The sequence below is a fragment of the Dromiciops gliroides genome, chromosome 3, assembly GCF_019393635.1.
Source record: "Dromiciops gliroides isolate mDroGli1 chromosome 3, mDroGli1.pri, whole genome shotgun sequence".
Lineage (NCBI taxonomy): Eukaryota > Metazoa > Chordata > Mammalia > Microbiotheria > Microbiotheriidae > Dromiciops > Dromiciops gliroides.
The window spans coordinates 509142291-509150719 of record NC_057863.1 but is presented as its reverse complement, the minus strand read 5'-3'; the positions used below and the strand labels follow the sequence as shown (position 1 = coordinate 509150719).

Sequence of the window (8429 nt, the reverse complement as noted above, 5' to 3'; positions counted from 1 at the left end):
CACCAGTTTTGGCGGTAAGCATTTATTATTAATTAATATTATCTATCAGCAAAGTATCGACCTCATGCTTCCCTAACTCCTCATGATCTCAGGCCTTCAGACCCACATTGTCCTAAGAGGAAAAGCACACACCAAGAGAAAGAGTAAAGAGAAGACCAAGAGTACAAAAGGACCCTGGTAAGGCCAAGGGTTTCATCTTTTTTACGTAGAGGTAGGTAATTATACATTGATCTAAGCTAATTGGTTAGTATCATTCAGTTACATTGATTAACTTGACTTGAGAGTAGTCTAAATTAAAATGAACTCTACCATGATAAAAAGAGAAAGACCCTTGTGCTTGCTTCAGTAGCACATATACTAAAATTGGCATGAAACAGAGAAGATTAGCATGGCCCCTGTGTAAGGATGACTCACAAATTCATGAAGGGTTCCATAATTTTATGAAGACATCTTCAAATTAAAGTTAAGAGGGAGTTAAAAGTCAAGTAAAAGATGACAAGATGAGCAAGCAAAGAAAGTTGAGAATTATAGAAAGTTTCTCCAGCGACAAGGAAGATCAAGGTGTACCCTCAGAAGAGGATAACAACCTTAGGGCCCCTACATCCAAAGCTTCCAAGAAAAATATGAACTGGTTTCAGGCCATGGAAGCTCTCAAAAGGGACTCTGAAGAGAAAGGAGGAGACTTGGAAGATTTAGAGGGAGGAAAGAATGGAAAGAGAGAGGAGAGCAATGCAGGAGAGTCAAGAAAAAAAAGTCAACAGCTTGAAAAGTCAAATGGAAAAAGAGATAAAAAAGCTGTCTGAAGAAAAAAATTGACTAAGAATTAGGATTGAACAAATGGAAGCTAATGACTTTATGAGAAACCAAGACACAGTAAAGCAAATCCAATTGAAATAAAAAATAGAGGGCAATGTGAAATATCTCCTTGGAAAAACAGCTGACCTGGAAAATAGATCCAGAAGAGATAATTTGAAAATCATTGGAGTACCTGAAAACCATGACCAAAATAAGAGCCTAGAGATCATCATCCAAGAAATTGTAAGGGAAAATTGTCCTGATATTCTAGAAGCAGAAGGTAAAATAGAAATTGAAAGAATCCAATGATCACCTCCTGAAAGAGATCCCAAAAGGAAAACTTCCAGGAATATTATAGCCAAATTCCAAAGCTCCCACATCAAGGAGAAAATATTGCAAGCAGATAGAAAAAAGGAATTCAAGTACTGTGGAACTCCAATATGGATAAAACAAGATCTAGCAGCAACTACATTACAGGACTGGAGGGTATGGAATATGATATTCCAGAAGGCAAAGGAACTAGAACTACAGCCAAGAATCATGTTCCCAGCAAAACTTTGTATAATCTTTCAGAGGAAAAATGGGACTTCAATGAAAAAGAGGAATTTCAGGCATTTGTGATGAAAAGACATGAACTGAATAGAAAATTTGACTTTCAAATACAACACCCTAGAGAAGCATGAAAAGGTAAACAGGAAAAAGAAATCATTAGAGACATTAAAAGGTTAAACTGTTTACATTCTTACATGAGAAGGTAATACTTCCAACTCATAAGAACTTTCTTAGTAAGGAATACACAGAAGACACAAGTCTGAACTGAATATTAAGGGATGATATCTGTAAAGAATTTATTTTTTGTTTAACCTTGTTCTTTGTGGGGCAAACAGATTGGGGTATCTTATGTCTGGGGCCAGATTTGGGCTTGGGGCCTCTTGGGTCCAGGGCTAGTGCCTTGTCCACTGTACCACCTAGCTAACCCATGATGACATCTTTAAAATAGGGTTGAGGGGTAGGAGGAATAGACTCAGGGAGGGGGAAGGGGAGAGGTGGACTGGAGAGAGGTAGCTCACATGAATGACACAAGAAAAAAGCTTATGGAGGGGAGGGGAAGAGGGAGAAGGAATAGGGGAGTGATTGAACCTTAATATCATCAGAATTGGCTCAAAGAGGGACTAAGATGCATACTCAAGTGGATATAGTAATATATTTTTGCCCTATGGAAAAGTGACTGGGGAAGTAAATAAGGGGGGTGGAAGAAGAGAGGAAGGAGGGAAGGGAAGTTTGGGGGAGGGAACAGTAAAAAGCAAAACACTTTCAAGGAAGGTGAAGATGCATAACAGCACATGTATGACATATATTGAATTCCTTGATTTCATAGGGAGGGTTTAGGAGGGAGGGAGGAAGAAAAATTTAGAACACAGAATTAGCTCAAAGACCTTAACCACATCAGAGTGGGCTCAAGGAGGGAATAACATACATACCCAATTGGGAGGAGTAATCTATTTAACCCTACAGGAAAGTAGGATGGGAAGAAGATAAGGAGGGAAGGGTGAATGAAGGGAGGGTTGAGCAGGGGTTTTGGTAGCAAAACACTTTTAAGGATGAATTGGCAAAATAAGATAGAAAATAGAGTAAATATCATTGGAAGAGAATAGGATGGAGGCAAATAGTTATGATGATTGAATACAGTGACAAAACTTATGGTACCTACTCTGCTGGGCTATTGTGAAGAAAATTCTTTATCAAGTTTAAGGTACTATATAAAAATTATGATGAACAGGATGCTATCAAAATCCTGGAAAGACCCACATGAACTGAGGCAGAGAGGCAATAGTGTAAGATGATCTGCTGGGAAGCATGTGGTTATTTCCAGCAAGGCAATGATCCAATATTACTCTGAAGGACTTAAGAAAATTGCAATACACCTACAGAGAAAGAACTGATGGTATCTGAAAACAGACTGAAACACATTTTTTTTGGACAACTCCTTAATCTGAAGTCTTGTTTTTAATCTGTTTCCTCTCACAACCTAGCTAATGTAGAGATATTTTCCATGACTACTCATGTATAACTTACATTCAATTGCTTGAGTTCTTTGGATGGATGGCTGGGAAGGGAGGAAGGAAGAGAAGTTGGAACACAAAGTTTTAAAAAATTGATGTCAAAATATGCTTTTACATGTAATTTGGAAAATAAATTCTAAACAAATAAAGAAAAGAAAAGAAAAAACCTATATAAGTCAAAATCATAGTAAAGGGATTTGAAGCTCAAAAAAATAAAGTTAAGGGCTAAGAGGAATGCACTAGAAGAAAGGGAAAGGGAGAGGTGAAAGGGTGTAAAGTAATTAAAATAAAAGAAACAAGTAAAAGCTTATGTAGTGGAGGGGAAAATAGAGAGGGAGTGGGGGAGTGAATGAGCCTTATTTTGATCAGAATTGGATCAAACAGGGAACAACATAAACACTCAAATGTGTATAGTAATATATTGTGCCCTGAGGTAAAGTGGGAGGGGAAGGGGAAAAGGTGGGGAGAGGTGAAGGAAGGGAAGGCAGACTGGGGGATGGTGCAGTAAAAAGCAATACACTTTTGAGGAGGGATAGGGTGAAAGAAGATAAAAAAATAGAGTAAATATCAAGGGGAGGGAATAGGATGAAGGGTAATACAGTTAGCACTAGTTAACCATGAAAGAAATGATGAGGATGATATCAGAAGGACATATGAAAAATGCAAACCATCAACAGAGAAAGAACTCATGGTATTTGAATACAGATTGAAGTATAATTTTATTTGTTAGTTCCTTTTCCTAATGTTATTCTATTTTCTTTCACAACTTGAGTAATGTGAAGATGTTTGGCAAAATTGCACATGTATGACTTATATTGAATTGCTTGATTCCAGAGGGAAGGTTGAGGAGGGAGGGAGAAAGAAAAATTTAGAACATAAAGTTTAAAAAAAAATAATAAATGTGAAGAAATGAGAAGTAGGTGTATTTCAGAGAAACCTGGAAGGACTTACATGAAATGATGCTGAGTGAGATGAGCAGAACCAGGAGAACATTGTACACAGTATGAACAACATTGTGTGTTGATCAACTGTGATAGACTTGACTCTTCTCAACAACACAATGGTCCAAGATAGTTTCAAAGGACTCATAAGGGAAAATTCTCTCCAAATCCAGAAAAAAAGAAATGTGCAATCTAAATGCAGATTGCGCCATATTATTTCTAGAATTTTGGTTTTTTATGAAGTTTTTCCACTTTGCTCTGATTCTTCTTTCACAGCATGACTAATGCTAAAATATGTTTAATGTGATTGTACATATATAACCTAAGAAAAAGGAGAAAGACCCTTCTTGAAGGGTAAAGGCAAAGTCCAGTATCAGTTCACTGAACTAGACAAAAGAATCAATCTCCATTTCTTTTGTTCCCTTGGGTTTGTCCCAGGCAAGATTTGCTGAAGTTCCTCAGAAACAGGACTTTCTGGAGTGGGGGTGTGTGTGGAGAGAGAACTTAAACTGATCTCTGGGTCCCCCCAGTAAATTAATTATTAATAATATTTTTCTTACAGAGAATTGAGAGAATTGGAGGCATGCTGGATGATTTGAGTGAGGGTGATTAGAAAGACAGGGGACAAAACAAAGAGTTTTTGGCAGGGATTGAATCACATCTAGGACTTAGAGAGCCACTTCAGACCACCAAGGTCTGTTGGGAGATGCCTGAAGAGAGGCCAATTTGACTGTGCTGGATTTTCCTCTTTGAGGGAACTTATACCAAGTTGATATAGGGGGTTGGACTTAATTGATCAAATCGATGGTGAGGCATCCCAAGGAATTACAACACTCAGTGACTCAGTTTCCCAACTTTTATTAGAATACTGTGAAGCCACAGGGAGATCACCAGAGAGGTGTCTCGAATAGGGAGATGGAAATGGTTATATTTATAGTGAGAAAAGTAGGTTATCCCCTCATTATCTTAATCTCCTCCTTAGAGAGGTTCATATCCTATTTTGGATTTCCTGGACTTCCTAAGATGTCCTCCAAGGTGGGTACTGCAAGGAATTAATTGTGATTTGGTTATTCCATGACTACATCTTTGCTTCATTATGGTCAGACTGAAAAAATGTAATCTTGAAAAGCCATGCTGCATTAGCTGGCCGGCTTTCAGCTGTAGAGCTCCCTGTTATTTCTGTCAATCAAAGTTGCCAGCCAATTAGCTTGGGGCTGGGTGTGTGGATTGCCCTGTTTTCTGGTTTTGTGGAGATTTTTAGGAGGAAGCCAGGGAGGAGAGAAGTCATTCTTGTGAATGGGAGAGAGGGAGAGAGATGCTAGTATGGTGGACCTTCAGACTGGGCCGGGAATGCTGCCAAGTTGGTTCTCCTTGGAACTGCAGATTTTGGGTGGTAGTGAGTTTGTGTTGTTGAGGTGAGGCTAGCTCTTTGGAGCTAGCTGGGCTGGAGGCAGGTTTGGGGTTCCTGGGGCCTTTTTTCCCCAGAGATTTAGATTCTAATCATCTAAGAGGCAGGTCATATTTTTTTTTCCTTCCCTCATTCCCTTTTTCATTGTCCCTAGCTCTATTAACCTCACTTGTGTTTTAAATTTGTTCCCATTAATAAAACCTGTTTTGTTTGTATTTTTTTTTAAAGAGGCTGTTAATCTCCTTTCTTAGCACAATATTACAGCAAGCTGCCCAATTAACTCTCCCCATGCTAAATTTGGCCCTTACAGTACCTTTTTCCCTAGGGGTGTGTTTTGGGGCTTTAAACATCATAAGGTCAACCTAAGGACACATTTGGTCCTTCTGTGCATGTTCCTAAAGACATGTTCAAACTTATCAGACCCCAAGCATCTCTCTTTTTATCATATCTCTCCTCCCCCTTCCTTCATCCAATAAGGCAGAAGTTGATACCAAAGCTTTTTTATTCTTTAAAATTCATTTATATTTTCTATTTTAATTAGTACTTTTTCCAAGTTAGATAAATTTATGATCTATCATAACTGCTTTGGTCTCTGTCCTTCATTATTTGTAAATAGAGATTTGCAAAAGAGGGAGGAATATTGACACTATATTATAAAGACTGAAAAGACAATCTGTCTGAAGTGTTGGGGCAAAAAGAATTCACCTCCTGCCATCATCCACTGTGGGCTTGAGACATATGAGAATGAATCGTACTGATCTGAATTAAAAAAAAATAAATAAAAACTTCCCAAAATGTAGTAAAGAAGACATAGAGCTGGTCCTCTCTTCCCCCATACTCTACCCCACCCCACCCCTAGGCTAAAGTAAACAGGAGCTTAACAACTAGTACTTTCCTTACCAGGGTTGTATAGATATATTACTTGCATTGCCTTTCTTCATTGTTCCTTTCCATGCATGCTCACAAAGAGTACTCTGCAGGAATGGAATTGTGGGTGGTAAGTAGAGATTAGGGCCTACCTGTTGGATAAAGAAAGTGAAGAATTAGAAAAGACCAGTGATACCCACATTCCAAGGGTGGGGTCATCCAAGAGGGAATTGCTAAATTTGTTTTCTTTGTTTCTTTGTTTCTTCCTTTCTCTTTTTCTCCCTTTCTCTCTCTCTCTCTCTCTCTCTCTCTCTCTCTCTCTCTCTCTCTCTCTCTCTCTCTCTCTCTCTCTTCCTTCCTTCCTTCCTTTATTTCTTTCTTTCTTTTTTTGTGAGGCAATTGGGGTAAGTGACTTGCCTAGGGTCACACAGCTAGTAGGTGTCAAGTGTCTGATGTCACATTTGAACTCAGGTCCTCCTGACTCCAGGGCCAGTGCTCTATCCACTGCACCACCTAGCTGCCACTTGCTAACTTTCTTATTCAAGTTATCCAATCATCTCTCAAAGGTACCTTGTGACATATAAATCTTCTTTATAAAGAGCTCACTATCTAATTGGGAGCAGAGGGGTGAGAACTGAGAAAGTAATAAACAAATATTTGAGACATGAGAATACAGAATGACACATAATATGCAGCACCAAATGAGCTAAAACAACAAAAAATAAAAAGTGATACTCTTCCAACCCTACCCCACCCATAAAATTCACAACCAACACTTGATTATTTAGAGTTAAAAACAATATTATTGAAGGGAAATAAAAATGAAATAATTCATTTTGTTTATACTCTACTAGAGTATTGTAATTTTTTCCAGTTTAGTTATATTTACACAATAATTACCACGAACCATACTTAATAAATGAATTGAAATAAAAATCAGCACTGTCTCATGAATTGAAATTTTGGTTAAAGAACTGTACACAAAAGGTTGTTGAAAAGACAATGTGTGCCTATCATTCTGAGTAGATGCATAATGAATAGGTTACATGAATATCAAATAAAGACTCATTTTTTTTTCTGGTAAACTGGACTGAAAGCATCTTGCCCTTTTGGAAATTTGATGTTTCAGTAATAGAGAGAAGAGAATTAAACTCAATTTGACAACATTTATTAGGCACCTACTATATGCAGAACACTACAAATTATAAAGCTAAGACTATCTCTGCTTTCATAGAGTTTAGGAGGTAGTTGCCAGATAGAGTGAAGGAAGACTACACACAAGGTCTGAAGATAGTTTCAAAAGTTCTTTAGACCTTACAGAATTTGTACCAGTGTTCTACTAATTTAAAAAAATACTGATGCTATTTATTTATTTTTAACATTACTATCAGTAACTAATACTTTTGCTACTGTTCTGGCAAAGAAAAACAGTTACAGAAAACAAACTAGCATATTGACCATGTCTGAGAGTATATCCAGCATTTTGAGCCTACTGTTTGAAATCTTTATGCTGAGAGGAGGAGAGTATGTTTTACCAACAGGCCTCTGAAATCAATAATGCTTGTTACATTAATCTGAATTCTTTAGAGTTGTTTTCCTTTATGTTTTGGTGACCTTAAAGCATATAATTCTCTAGGTTTTGCTTTCTTCTCTCTGTATTAGTTTATACACATCTTTCCAAGTTTCTCTTAATTCCATATATTTTCTGTTTCTGATTGAATAATAACATTCTGTTATGTTCATGTGCCACAAACTGCCCAGTCCTTCCAAGCAATGACTGCTTCCTTGTTTCCAGATTTTGGCCACTACACAGGAAAAGTGCCTCATGAATATTTTTTAGCTCACAAAAATCTTACTGACCAAAGTCAGTCTTTTCTTTCTTTTTAGTCACTCCTACCTACCTTTTCCTACTGCTTTTTACCATCAGTAGGCGAAGGGAATATAAGGAGCTACTTGAAATAAACAATCTCTGAGTGAACTTGTAAGAAATAAAATCTTATAAACCAGAACTAACATCGAATAAAAGTGAAAGACCATCTTGGATGGATTTTTTTAGGTCACCTTCCTGATTACTATCAAATGTTTGATTTCCCCCCCATGATCAGACACATAGGTAACAGGGTTAGTCCAGCAAACATCCTTCTCTTTCCAATATTAATGTGTTGGTCAAATAAAGGAAAGGATGTTCTATTGCTATCTTTAAGAAACACATTAGTGCACACATCCTTCCACAGGGGTCCTGCTCATTTTTTTTCTTGTAGAAATGCATCCTTTGACAGTCACTCTGAATGATACAACTCCATCATATAGACCCTGACGGCATGCAATCACAGAAAAAAAATGGATCTTTCTTCA

At 37.5% G+C, this 8429-nt stretch overlaps 1 non-coding gene across 1 annotated transcript; it reads left to right on the top strand.

Moving 5' to 3' along the window:
- The first annotated feature begins 333 nt into the window (after nt 1-333).
- LOC122752140 lies at nt 334-440 on the top strand. Its single transcript, XR_006355937.1, has one exon. It is a non-coding gene; the product is annotated as a U6 spliceosomal RNA (small nuclear RNA).
- Nucleotides 441-8429: the final 7989 nt, after the last annotated feature.